We start from the raw sequence: 11,633 nt of genomic DNA on the forward strand, positions 1-11,633 counted from the left end.
GGTGAGCTGCTGCATCGGTAAGTGTGCTCTGGGGCCATTTTTCTTGAGCAAAGGCAAAAACGTGTGAGCTGGAGGCTAAAAATCTGTGAGCTAGCTCACACTAGCTCACAAAGTAGAATTTCTGCTCACGAGACTCCATGGCTTAGGGGGGACATTGGTTACGAGGCCGTGGTTTCGCGTGCTCGGTTCACCACAGCTCACAAGTCCCCCCGAGGGAATTCGCCCTTGGCAAGCTGTCAGTGCAAGGGGATTACCAAACATGGCCTCGGCTCTAGGGCTCATGCTGGGAGGAAGGAAGTGTGGGACGAGGAGGGGGGGGTGGTTTTCCGGCCCACGTGCGCTGGCAGGGAGCCTGCGGCAATTGTCAGTGACAAGAGTTGTAAACAAGGTGGCATCATGCATCCTTGGGCTGTACTCTGGCCTCAGATTCAGCAGGAGCTCACAGGAGCACAGCTCCCGAACCTTTCTGTGTGTTTCCCCTTCCCTTCACAAAACAGAGGAAGAAGAAGACTGCCCCACCCCACCCTTCTCTCTGAATCAGAGACTCAGAGCGGCTTACAATCTCCTTTCCCTTCCTCCGCCACAACAGACACTCTGTGAGGTAGGTGGGGCTGAGAGGACTCTCACTGCAGCTGCCCTTTCAAGGACAACTCCTACGAGAGCTATGGCTGACCCAAGGCCATTCCAGCAGCTGCAAGTGGAGGAATGGGGAATCAAACCCTGTGAAGTAGGTGGGGCTGAGAGAGCTCTCTCAGAAGCTGCCCTTTCAAGGACAACTCCTACGAGAGCTATGGCTGACCCAAGGCCATTCCAGCAGCTGCAAGTGGAGGAGTGGGGAATCAAACCCTGTGAAGTAGGTGGGGCTGAGAGAGCTCTCTCAGAAGCCGCCCTTTCAAGGACAACTCCTACGAGAGCTATAGCTGACCCAAGGCCATTCCAGCAGTTGCAAGTGGAGGGGTGGGGAATCAAACCCGGTTCTCTCAGATAAGAGTCCGCACACTTAGCCACTACATCAAACTGGCTCTGCAAATTTGCAACAACCCAGCTCAAACCCAAGCTTCCCAGGAGCGCCTCCAAAGCAAGAGAGCTGGACTCCAGCCCATTTTAAAAATTCTGTTAACTGTGCCTCACTCAGACCTCGGATTCAGCAGGAGCTCACCGGAGCGCAGCTCCTGAACCTTTCTGAGGGGTCCCCCTTTTCCTCACCTACCTTGTCCATTGAATAGTAGGTGCAGCTGCATAACAATCCCTGGATGAGGAGAGCGGGCAGCCAGCCAGCCACCAGGGGCTTTACCACGCCCCCAGCAGCCCTCATTAACCGCTGGAGAAGCCCACCCCACCCTTTCTCCACTAGAGAGCCAGTTTGGTGTCATGGCGAAGCGTGTGAACTCTTATCTGGGAGAACCGGTTTGATTCCCCACTCCTCCACTTGCTCCTGCTGGAATGGCCTTGGGTTAGCCATAGCTGTCGCAGTTGTTGTCCTTGAAAGGACAGCTGCTGTGAGAGCCCTCTCAGCCCTACCCACTTCACAGGGTGTCTGTTGCGGGGGAGGAAGATAAAGGCGATTGTAAGCCCCTCTGAGTCTCGGATTCAGGGAGAAGGGCGGGGTATAAATCTGCAATTCTTCTTTTTATGTGATTTTGGCTGGCTTGCTGGTCTTTTGATTGGGGGGGGGTGCAGTCCAGGTAGCCCCAGGTGAGCGAGGCCTGCTTGAGCTGGCTGGATCTCTAGCCAGCCCAATCAGGCCTCGCTTACCCGGGGCTCTCCTTTCATGCATCGGGTTGCTTTTGGCTGGGGGGGAGATATGCTAATAAGTTTTGCTAATGAGCTCCACCACCTACTTTTCTACAAAACGACCCCTGGCTGTACTCTAGCATCGCATCCCATGGACTGTCTACATTTCCCTGGAGAAATAGTAGCTCAGTAACCAAAAAAAAGAGACTCAGACAAGCATTGTTCAAACAGGACGGAGTAATCTTAGCAGTCCGTTTTCAATCTAGTGGTCCCCAGTGCTGCCCTTCAGGTTGATTAAAATCATGGTTTTATACAAACCAAAAATAGATTTTTCTCCCTAGTACTAAAGTCATTCTAAATTTGGGATCTGCCCCATGGCACAGAGTGTTAAAGCTGCAGTACTGCAGTCGGAGCCCTCTGCTCACGACCTGAGTTCGATTCCAGTGGAAGCTGGGTTCAGGTCGCCGGCTCCAGGTTGACTCAGCCTTCCATCCTTCCGAGGTTGGTCAAAGGAGTCCCCAGCTTGCTGGGGGGAAGTGCAGATGACTGGGGAAGGCAGTGGCAAACCACCCCGTAAAAAGTCTGCCGTGAAAACACTGTGAAAGCAACATCACCCCAGAGTCGGAAATGACTGGTGCTTGCACAGGGGACTACCTTTTACCTTTTTTTTCTAGCAAACCTTTGCATTTGCAAACGGAAGCACCACCAATCCATATTTCTGAATGAAGGAGACTAGTTTTAAGATCACCAATTATTAAACTGAGCAGCCACAGCCCAGTTAAAATTAGTCATATCCATTGAAACCATCACAGAAATGCTTTGGAAAGGATTTAATCATGGCCAAAGTCTGGGAATATGGTTTGAATGCTTTTTGCTTGCAGTGGAGCTGTCTAGAAACTGGCTTGATTGAAATGATGATGTTAGATTTATATCCCGCCCTATACTCTAAATCTCAGAGTGGTCACAATCTTTTCTGCCTCCCCCCCCCCACTCACACAAACACAACAGACACCCGGTGAGGTGGGTGGGGCTGAGAGAGCTTTCAAGGACAACTCCTACAAGAGCTATGGCTAACCCAAGGCCATTCCAGCAGGTCCAAGTTGAGGACTGGGGAATCAAACCCGGTTCTCCCAGATAAGAGTCTGCCCTTTCAAGGACAGCTCTGCGAGAGCTCTGGCTGACCCAAGGCCATTCCAGCAGCTGCAAGTGGAGGAGTGGGGAATCAAACCCGGTTCTCCCAGATAAGAGTCCGCACACTTCACCACTACACAAAACTGGCATTCAAACTGACCTCGGCGAGCAGCACTGTTGTCTGTAACTTTATAAACCAGGGGTGGCCAAACTTGCTTAATTTAAGAGCCACATGGAATCGAGTCGGATGTTTGAGAGCAGCAAGACACGAATGTCAGATGTTTGAGAGTCATATTATAGCATTGGAGAAAGTCCAGAGAAGGGCAACTAGAATGATTAAAGGGCTGGAGCACTTTCCCTATGAAGAAAGGTTGAAACGCTTGGGGCTCTTTAGCTTGGAGAAATGTCGACTGCGGGGTGACATGAGAGAGGTTTACAAGATTATGCATGGGATGGAGAAAGTAGAGAAAAAAGTACTTTTTATCCCTTTCTCACAATACAAGAACTCGTGGGCATTCAATGAAATTGCTGAGCAGTTGGGTTAGAACGGATAAAAGGAGGTACTTCTTCACCCAAAGGGTGATTATCATGTGGAATTCACTGCCACAGGAGGTGGTGGCGGCCACAAGTATAGCCACCTTCAAGAGGGGTTTAGATAAAAATATGGAGCACAGGTCCATCAGTGGCTATTAGCCACAGTGTGTGTGTATATATAAAATTTTTTGCCACTGTGTGACACAGAGTGTTGGACTGGATGGGTCGTTGGCCTGATCCAACATGGCTTCTCTTATGTTCTTATGAGAGCCACAAGATAGGAAGGCAGGCAGGCAAACAGATGGGAGAGGGAGGGGGAGAGAGATGGAAAGAAAGCAACTTTACCTTTAAATGCATTTTTCAAGTCACTGGCTAGCTTGGCTTGGAGAAGTGATTTAAAGAGAAAACGCCTTCTCCAAGCTGACCAGTGGCTGGTGAGGGCTTTGGGAGCCACACAATATGTGAGGAAGAGCCACACATGTGGCTCCCAAACTGGGCCACCCCTGTTATAAACTATCAGGCATCTCCAAGGGACATTGCTGGACTCTTCTTTCAATAACCAAAGTTACACAATAATAGACTCTGCATAAGTCACTCGTTCGTTAGGAATCCGGGAGTGCAACTGTTGATTTCTCCCTCTCATTCGGCTTTGTACGGCAACATCCCTCAACCCCTGGAAAGTGTATTTCTGTAGAAATATATTTGCATAAAGTCTCACTTTCCTAAGCAAATCGTTTGGGGAATACAGGCAAAGGAGATAGCTGCATGATTGACAGAACAAAGAAGACCTTGAGGGCTGTCATATAGAGCAGGGGTGGCCAACGGTAGCTCTCCAGGTGTTTTTTTCTGCCTACAACTCCCATCAGCCCCAGCCATTGGCCATGCTGGCTGGGGCTGATGGGAGTTGTAGGCAAAGAAAACATCTGGAGAGCTACCGTTGGCCACCCCTGATATAGAGGGTGGTGTGGAATTGTTTTCTGTGGCCCCAGAAGGTAGGACCAGAACCAGTGAGTTGAAATTAAATCAAAAGTTTCCAGCTGAACATTAGGAAGAACTTCCTGACCGTCAGAGCGGTTCCTCAGTGGAACAGGCTTCCTCAGGAGGTGGTGGGCTCTCCTTCCTTGGAGGTTTTTCAACAGGGGCTAGATTGCCATCTGACAGCAATGAAGATCCTGTGAATTTAGGGGGTGGAATTGGTGAGTTTCCTGCATTGTGCAGAGGGTTGGACTAGATGACCCCGGAGGTCCCTTCCAACTCTATGATCCTGAGATAGCAGGTTACCTGCCTCCCTAGAAAGCTCAAGACATCAAACACTGTTACAATTGTATAATGCTGCAATTGTGAGAATCGTGTGGGATTTTTTGTTGTTGTTCAGTCGCACAGTCAAGTCCGACTCTATGCGGCCCCGTGGACCAAGTCACACCAGGCCCTCCTGTCTTCCACCATCCTCCGAAGTCTGCTCAAATTCATGTTCGTTACATCAGTAACGTTGTCCAGCCATCTCTTAGCTGCTCAATGCGATTCACTTATAAGTCTGGTGCAATTCCCTTTTCCTTTTGCTTGTCACCCTCTAGTGGGTATTTGGAAGATTCTGTCCTTTCAAATCATTGTAATACCATTGCTGTTTCCCCACAGCTGAGTACCGAAGAGGAAATAGAAGAGGAAGAAAAGACTATTGAAGATTACATTGATGAGAAGATAATAAAGGATTGGAACCTCACCTCAGTGGAACAGATGTATTCAGTTGCTTGCAAGTGCCTGAATAGAAGGAAGAGCCGGAAGCCGGATATTAAACACCAGTCGTTTCCAACTCTGGGGTGACGTTGCATCACATTTTCACGGCACACTTTTTAATGGGGTTGTTTGCCATGGCCTTCCCCAGTCATCTACACTTTCCCCCAGCAAGCTGGGGGCTCATTTAATCGACCTCGGAAGAATGGAAGGCTGAGTCAACCTGGAGCTGGCTACCTGAACCCAGCTTCTGCCAGGATCGATCTCAGGTTGTGAGCAGAGCTTAAGACTGCAGTACTGCAGCTTTACCACTCTGCACCACAGGGCTCATGTTCCAACAATACGCTGCGGTTAATAGCCGCTGATGGACCTCTGCTCCATATGTTGATCCAATCCCCTCTTGAAGCTGCCTATGCTTGTAGCTGCCACCACCTCCTGTGGCAGTGAATTCTACGTGTTCATCACCATTTGGGTGAAGAAGGACTTCCTTTTATCGGTTCTACCCTAACAGCTCAGCAATTTCATTGAATGCCTACATTGCTATAACATTGCTGTTAGGAATCTTTTAACCACTACCTTTATTCTGTATTTTAAAGGGGTTTTTTTAATAAAAGTTTTAATAATCAGCCATGGAGAGCTTGTGTGAATTGCTGTATGAGCTAGATAGATTGGTGTGAACAAAGCCTGTTGAACGTGAATCCATGCTGAAGTAACCTGGACATAAGGTGAAAACTCCTCTTTCCAGTCTCTTGTTCCTTTGCTGAAGGAGACCTTCCCTAGGTTCAGCACCTTTAAAGGGAGATCCCTAATTAGGGCAGAGATCCACATGATGGCTGTTCAGAGATCTTTGCTCTTCAGCAGCGGTCCTTTTGTAGAAAAAATAGGCGGTGGAGCTCCTCCAGGGATTGTTATGCAGCTGCACATACTCTTCAATGGACAAGGAGGTGGAACTCTCCAGAGGAGGAGGAACTCTCAGAAAGGTTCAGGAGCTGTGCTCCTGTGAGCTTCCACTGAATCTGAGGCCTGCTCTTCAGTATTGGTGAAAATAATCGCTTTACTAACATTTGCGGCCAAAATAACCATTGCAGGAAAATGGAAACAAGCATCTGCTCCTAATCCGAATCACTGGCATACGAAACTATGGCAGCTTTATATTATGGATAAACTAACAGACATGACAAAAAAAGACACAGAACTGGAAAATTCTGACTTCTATACCATCTGGTACCCAATTTTGGGCTATCTTATTCTACAAAAAGAAATCCCCGAGATTGTAACACTTGGGGCTCTTTAGCTTGGAGAAACGTCGACTGCGGGGTGACATGATAGAGGTTTACAAGATTATGCATGGGATGGAGAAAGTAGAGAAAGAAGTACTTTCCTCCCTTTCTCACAATTCAAGAACTCGTGGGCACTCAATGAAATTGCTGAGCAGTCGGGTTAGAACGGATAAAAGGAGGTACTTCTTCACCCAAAGGGTGATTAACATGTGGAATTCACTGCCACAGGAGGTGGTGGCGGCTACAAGCATAGCCAGCTTCAAGAGGGGGTTAGATAAAAATATGGAGCAGAGGTCCATCAGTGCTATTAGCCACAGTGTGTATATATATGTATATATAAATTTTTGGCCACTGTGTTGGACTGGATGGGCCATTGGCCTGATCCAACATGGCTTCTCTTATGTTCTTATGTAACATCACTACCGTTATGGTAGTAATACAAATGATAAGAAGTATTAGTAATGTAATGTATGGAGGAATGTAGATCTACTAACAAAAGCAAGAAGAAATAAGGAATAAGTATAGCAGAGTTACAAAGCTTACTTTTAGTTGTTTTAATGCTATTTACATCTATGTATCAATCACCTCTGATTACAAAATTGCATATGGAAATACCGATGGATTACTCTACGTTTAAGTTTCTTGATGATTCGAAAAAGTTCAATAAAAATGATCCTTAAAAAAAAAAGAGAGAGAAATCTTTGCTGACATGGTGGGGTGCTTCTATAGAGTAGCTAAGCATCCCAATAAAGTGAAAAAGAGGGGGAGTTATAGTATAAATAGCTGATGTATGGAATTCAGCTCATAGCAGCCAGTCCAAGTCTTCGAACCCTATGTGTGGTTGAGAGAGAAAGCAGAGCTGGCTGCAGCCACAGGATCCATGTTGCTTGAGTGGGACGGTTGGGAGGGACAGTGGCTCAGCGGTAGAGCATCTGCTCGGTAAGCAGAAGGTCCCAGGTTCAATCCCCGGCATCTCCAATTAAAAAAAAAGGGTCCTGGCAAGTAGGCATGAAAAACCTCAACTTGAGACCCTGGAGAGCTGCTGTCAGTCTGAGGGTTGCCAATCCCCAGGTGGGGGCAGGTGACCCCCTGGTTTGGAAGTCCTCCCCCCCTTCAGGATCATCAGAAAGCGGGGGGAGGGGGGATGTCTGCTGGGAACTCATTATTCCTTATGGAGATCGATTCCCATAGGGTATAATGGAGAACTGATCTGTGGGTATCTGGGGAGGCTGTGTTTTGAGATAAAGGCACCAAATGGGTAGCATAGCATCCAGTTCCTCTCCTCAAAACACCCTCCAAGTTTCAAAAAGATTGGACCAGGGGGCCCAGTTCTATGAACCCCCCCCAAAAGGTACCCCTTTGTTATTTCCAATGGAGAGAAGGCATTTAAAAGGTGTGCGGTCCCTTTAAATGTGATAGCCAGGACTCCCTTTGGAGTTCAGTTATGCTTGTCACAACCTTTACCCTGGCTCCACCCCCATAGTCCCCAGATATTTCTTGAATTGGACTTGGCAACCTTAGTCTGAGTAGACAACACTGACTTGGATTTGTGATTTCCCTGCATGGTGCAGGGGTTTGGACGAGATGACCCTGGAGGTCCCTTCCAGCTCTAGGATTCTGTGATGGACCCAAGGTCTGATTCAGTAGAAGGCAGCATCATATGTTCATATGCTGTTGTGATTCACAATGTCGGAATCTAAGCAAAGGCAAGGTCTACGCGACGTCACAGCAGAAGGGAGCTTAAGCAGCTGGACAAACAAGGATTTTGGAGACAGTCAACAGTGCGCTTCAAGGTATTACTGTAGCCCAAAGGGGGGAGGAGGAATCTCTCTTTGCAGACTTCTTCTGTGGAGTGCAACATCGCAAGACAAAAGAGAGGCCACGTGTGGTTCAGAGACATGGAACTACTTCAAAACTGGCAGAAGAAAAGGGAAGTACCCAAACCGGGAGGTTGTTTATGGCAGTTTTCATCTGATGTTATTTTAGCTGCCGAGAGGCCTTTTAGATCAACCTGAAGCAGAAAGGCCTAATCGATGCTACCACTGCAAGGTTCTTTTTTTGTGGCTCAAAACATACTGAGACTAGATGAAGACTTGCCAAATACCTTTACAAGGTAAGTTTGACATCTGGACCAGGGGTGTCAAACACGCAGCCCCAGGGCCGGATCAGGCCCCCGAGCAACTGGCTGTCATCTGCTTCCTTCTTTCTTGCTTCCTTCTGTATCACAGCTTGCTTTGCCAGGCATGCTCAATCACACAGGAGCTACAGAGCAAAGCCTCTATCTTCTCCATTGGCTGAGGCTCCTCCCTTGGGGAAGAAGGGAGGGAGAGCTTGCTTTGCCAGGCTCTCTCAATCGCACAGCAGAGCTACTGAGCCAAGCCTCTCTCCCTCCTACTGGCCGAGGCTCCTCAGAGCTAGAGTTGTCAGTTATCAGAGGCTGTTATATAAGCAAAGTATTGCAAGAGTGCTAAATGTTTTAAGCATGTTTTTTATTTTAAAATCTTTGTGTTTGTCTGTGTCCCTTAGAATTTTTATGTCTCAACTACCTGGCATTACATTTTATGACACGCACGGCCCCACGCCACAAAGTCCCATTTGTCAGATCCAGCCCTTGTAACAAATGAGTTCGACACCCCTGATCTAGACCAGTGGTCCCCAACCTTTTTGGCACCAGGGACCAGTTTTGTGGAAGACAATTTTTCCATGGACCAGCCGAGCGGTGGGGAGGGGGCCAGGGCGATGGTTTTGGGATGATACAATTGCACGCTTTATTTTGGTTTGGTGGTGAAGTGCGCAGACTCTTGTCTGGGAGAACCGGCTTTGATTCCCCACTCCTCCACTTGCAGCTGCTGGAATGGCCTTGGGTCAGCCGTAGCTCTCGCAGGAGTTGTCCTTGAAAGGGCAGCTGCTGCAAGAGCTCTCTCAGCCCCACCCACCTCACAGGGTATCTGTTGTGGGGGAGGAAGATAAAGGAGATGGTGAGCCACTCTGTCTTCTTCTTCTTACATTGTAATATATAATGAAATAATTATACAACTCACGGCCCAGTTGCTAACAGGCCACGGGCTGGTACCAGTCCATGGACCGGGGGTTGGGAACCCCTGATCTAGACCATTCTAAAAAAGTCAGGTTTCCAAACAATCGCCTTAAGAGTATCTTTATTTTAATCGGTACTAGAAATGCATTAGGAGACACATCAACTGCTTGCTCTTACACAGTATCAGAACTGGGATCCAATTTCATCGCTGCAGCTTCTGTAGTGTATATAAAATAAGTGCGATTTGGAGGAGAAAGTACTGCGATTTCATATAGCAGAGGTGGCCAACAGTAGCTCTCCAGATGTTTTTTGCCTACGACTCCCATCAGCCCCAGCCAGCATAGCCAATGACTGGGGCTGATGGGAGTCGTAGGCAAAAAAAAACATCTGGAGAGCTACCGTCGGCCACCCCTGCATATAGACATTTGTTTCACTTCCCGTCTTGTGCTAATGCACAGCACTTCCCTGATCTGCAACACTTAGCCTTTCTGCCGATCTTAATTTAGGAAAAACTTTTTTTTTTCTGAGAACAAGAAATAAAATTACCACTATCAAGTGAACCTGGATTCAGAACCAAATCTGGGGATATCCCGGGAGCTAAATGGACAAACTTTGCAGCATTTCTTCCTTTAAGAAACAGGTGCACGGAACCCTGATTCAGATCTAGACTGCAGCACAAAGGGGAAGTTTGTTGTCACCCCCTTCTCCCCCCCCCCCCCCGGCCCTATCCCTTGGGAATCCGGATCTGAATGAGTCTTGAGTGGCTAATTTTTAAGGAAATAAATGAGGAGCTAGTTCACAGGTCTCCCAATGTCACCCCTATCTGGCTCAGCCTAATCTGGACATTGACACGATAAAAGTATTTCAGGTCACTGAGTGAACTAGTACATACAAGCTGGGTTGGAATTCTAGCAGGAGTTCCTTTGCATATTAGGCCACGCCCCCATGATGTAGCCAATCCTCCCAGAGCTTACAAAAAAGGAGCCTTGTAAGCTCTTGGAGGATTGGCTACATCAGGGGGGCGTGGCCTAAGACGCAAAGGAGCTCCTGCTAGAAGTCCACCCCTGCACACAAGTGAGGTATTTCTTAATGTGAAGACTGCAAGACAGCTGGCAAAGATGGAGAAAGAGGGGAGCCTTGAGGTTACAAGCGCCACAGGCTTCTTCTCCTGACATCTTCGTCTTGAGCAGAGTTGGGGGTCCCCTGTTGGTCTCTGTAGCGACTTGGTTTTGCTTGCACTTTTGTCCATAGATTATCTTCCCTCCGTTCCCCGCTTTTTCTTCCAGCAGTTCTCTCATTTTTAAACCGTGCCTAGATTCGAACCATTCCCTTTTCCCCTTTCCCAGCTCTGATTTCAGATTGACTGTGCCTTCTGAGAAAGCCAGTTTGGGTTAGTGGTGAAGTGCGCGGACTCTTATCTGGGAGAACCGGGTTTGATTCCCCACTCCTCCACTTGCCCCTGCTGGAATGGCCTTGGGTCAGCCATAGCAGCTGCTGGAATGGCCTTGGGTCACAGGTCCTTGAAAGCCAGTTCAGTGTAGTGGTGAAGTGCGCGGACTCTTATCTGGGAGAACCGGGTTTGATTCCCCCACTCCTCCACTTGCACCTGTTGGGAATGGCCTTGGGTCAGCCATAGCTCTGGCAGAGGTTGTCCTTGATAGGCCAGCTTCTGTCAGAGCTCTCTCAGCCCCACCCACCTCACAGGGTGTCTGTTGTGGGAGAGGAAGTTAAAGGAGATTGTGAGCCACTCTGAGACTCTTCGGAGTGGAGGGCGGGATATAAATCCAATATCTTCATTTACCTCACAGGGTGTCTGTTGTGGGTGAGGAAGGGAAAGGAGATTGTGAGCCGCTCTGAGACTCTTTGGAGTGGAGGGCGGGGTATAAATCCCATATCTTCATCTACCTCACAGGGTGTCTGTTGTGGGGGAGGAAGGTAAAGGAGATTGTGAGCCGCTCTGAGACTCTTCAGAGTGGAGGGAGGGATATAAATCCAATATCATCATCATCTTCTTCTTATCTGGGAGAACCGGATTTGATTCCCCACTCCTCCACTTGCAGCTGCTGAGATGGCCTTGGGTCAGTCATAGCTTTCATAGAAGCTGTCCTTGAAAGGGCAGTTTGGTGTAGAGGTTAAGTGTGCGGACTCTTATATGGGAGAACTGGGTTTGATTCCCCACTCCTCCA

Source organism: Heteronotia binoei, chromosome 13 (assembly GCF_032191835.1).
Source record: "Heteronotia binoei isolate CCM8104 ecotype False Entrance Well chromosome 13, APGP_CSIRO_Hbin_v1, whole genome shotgun sequence".
Taxonomy (NCBI): Eukaryota; Metazoa; Chordata; class Lepidosauria; order Squamata; family Gekkonidae; genus Heteronotia; species Heteronotia binoei.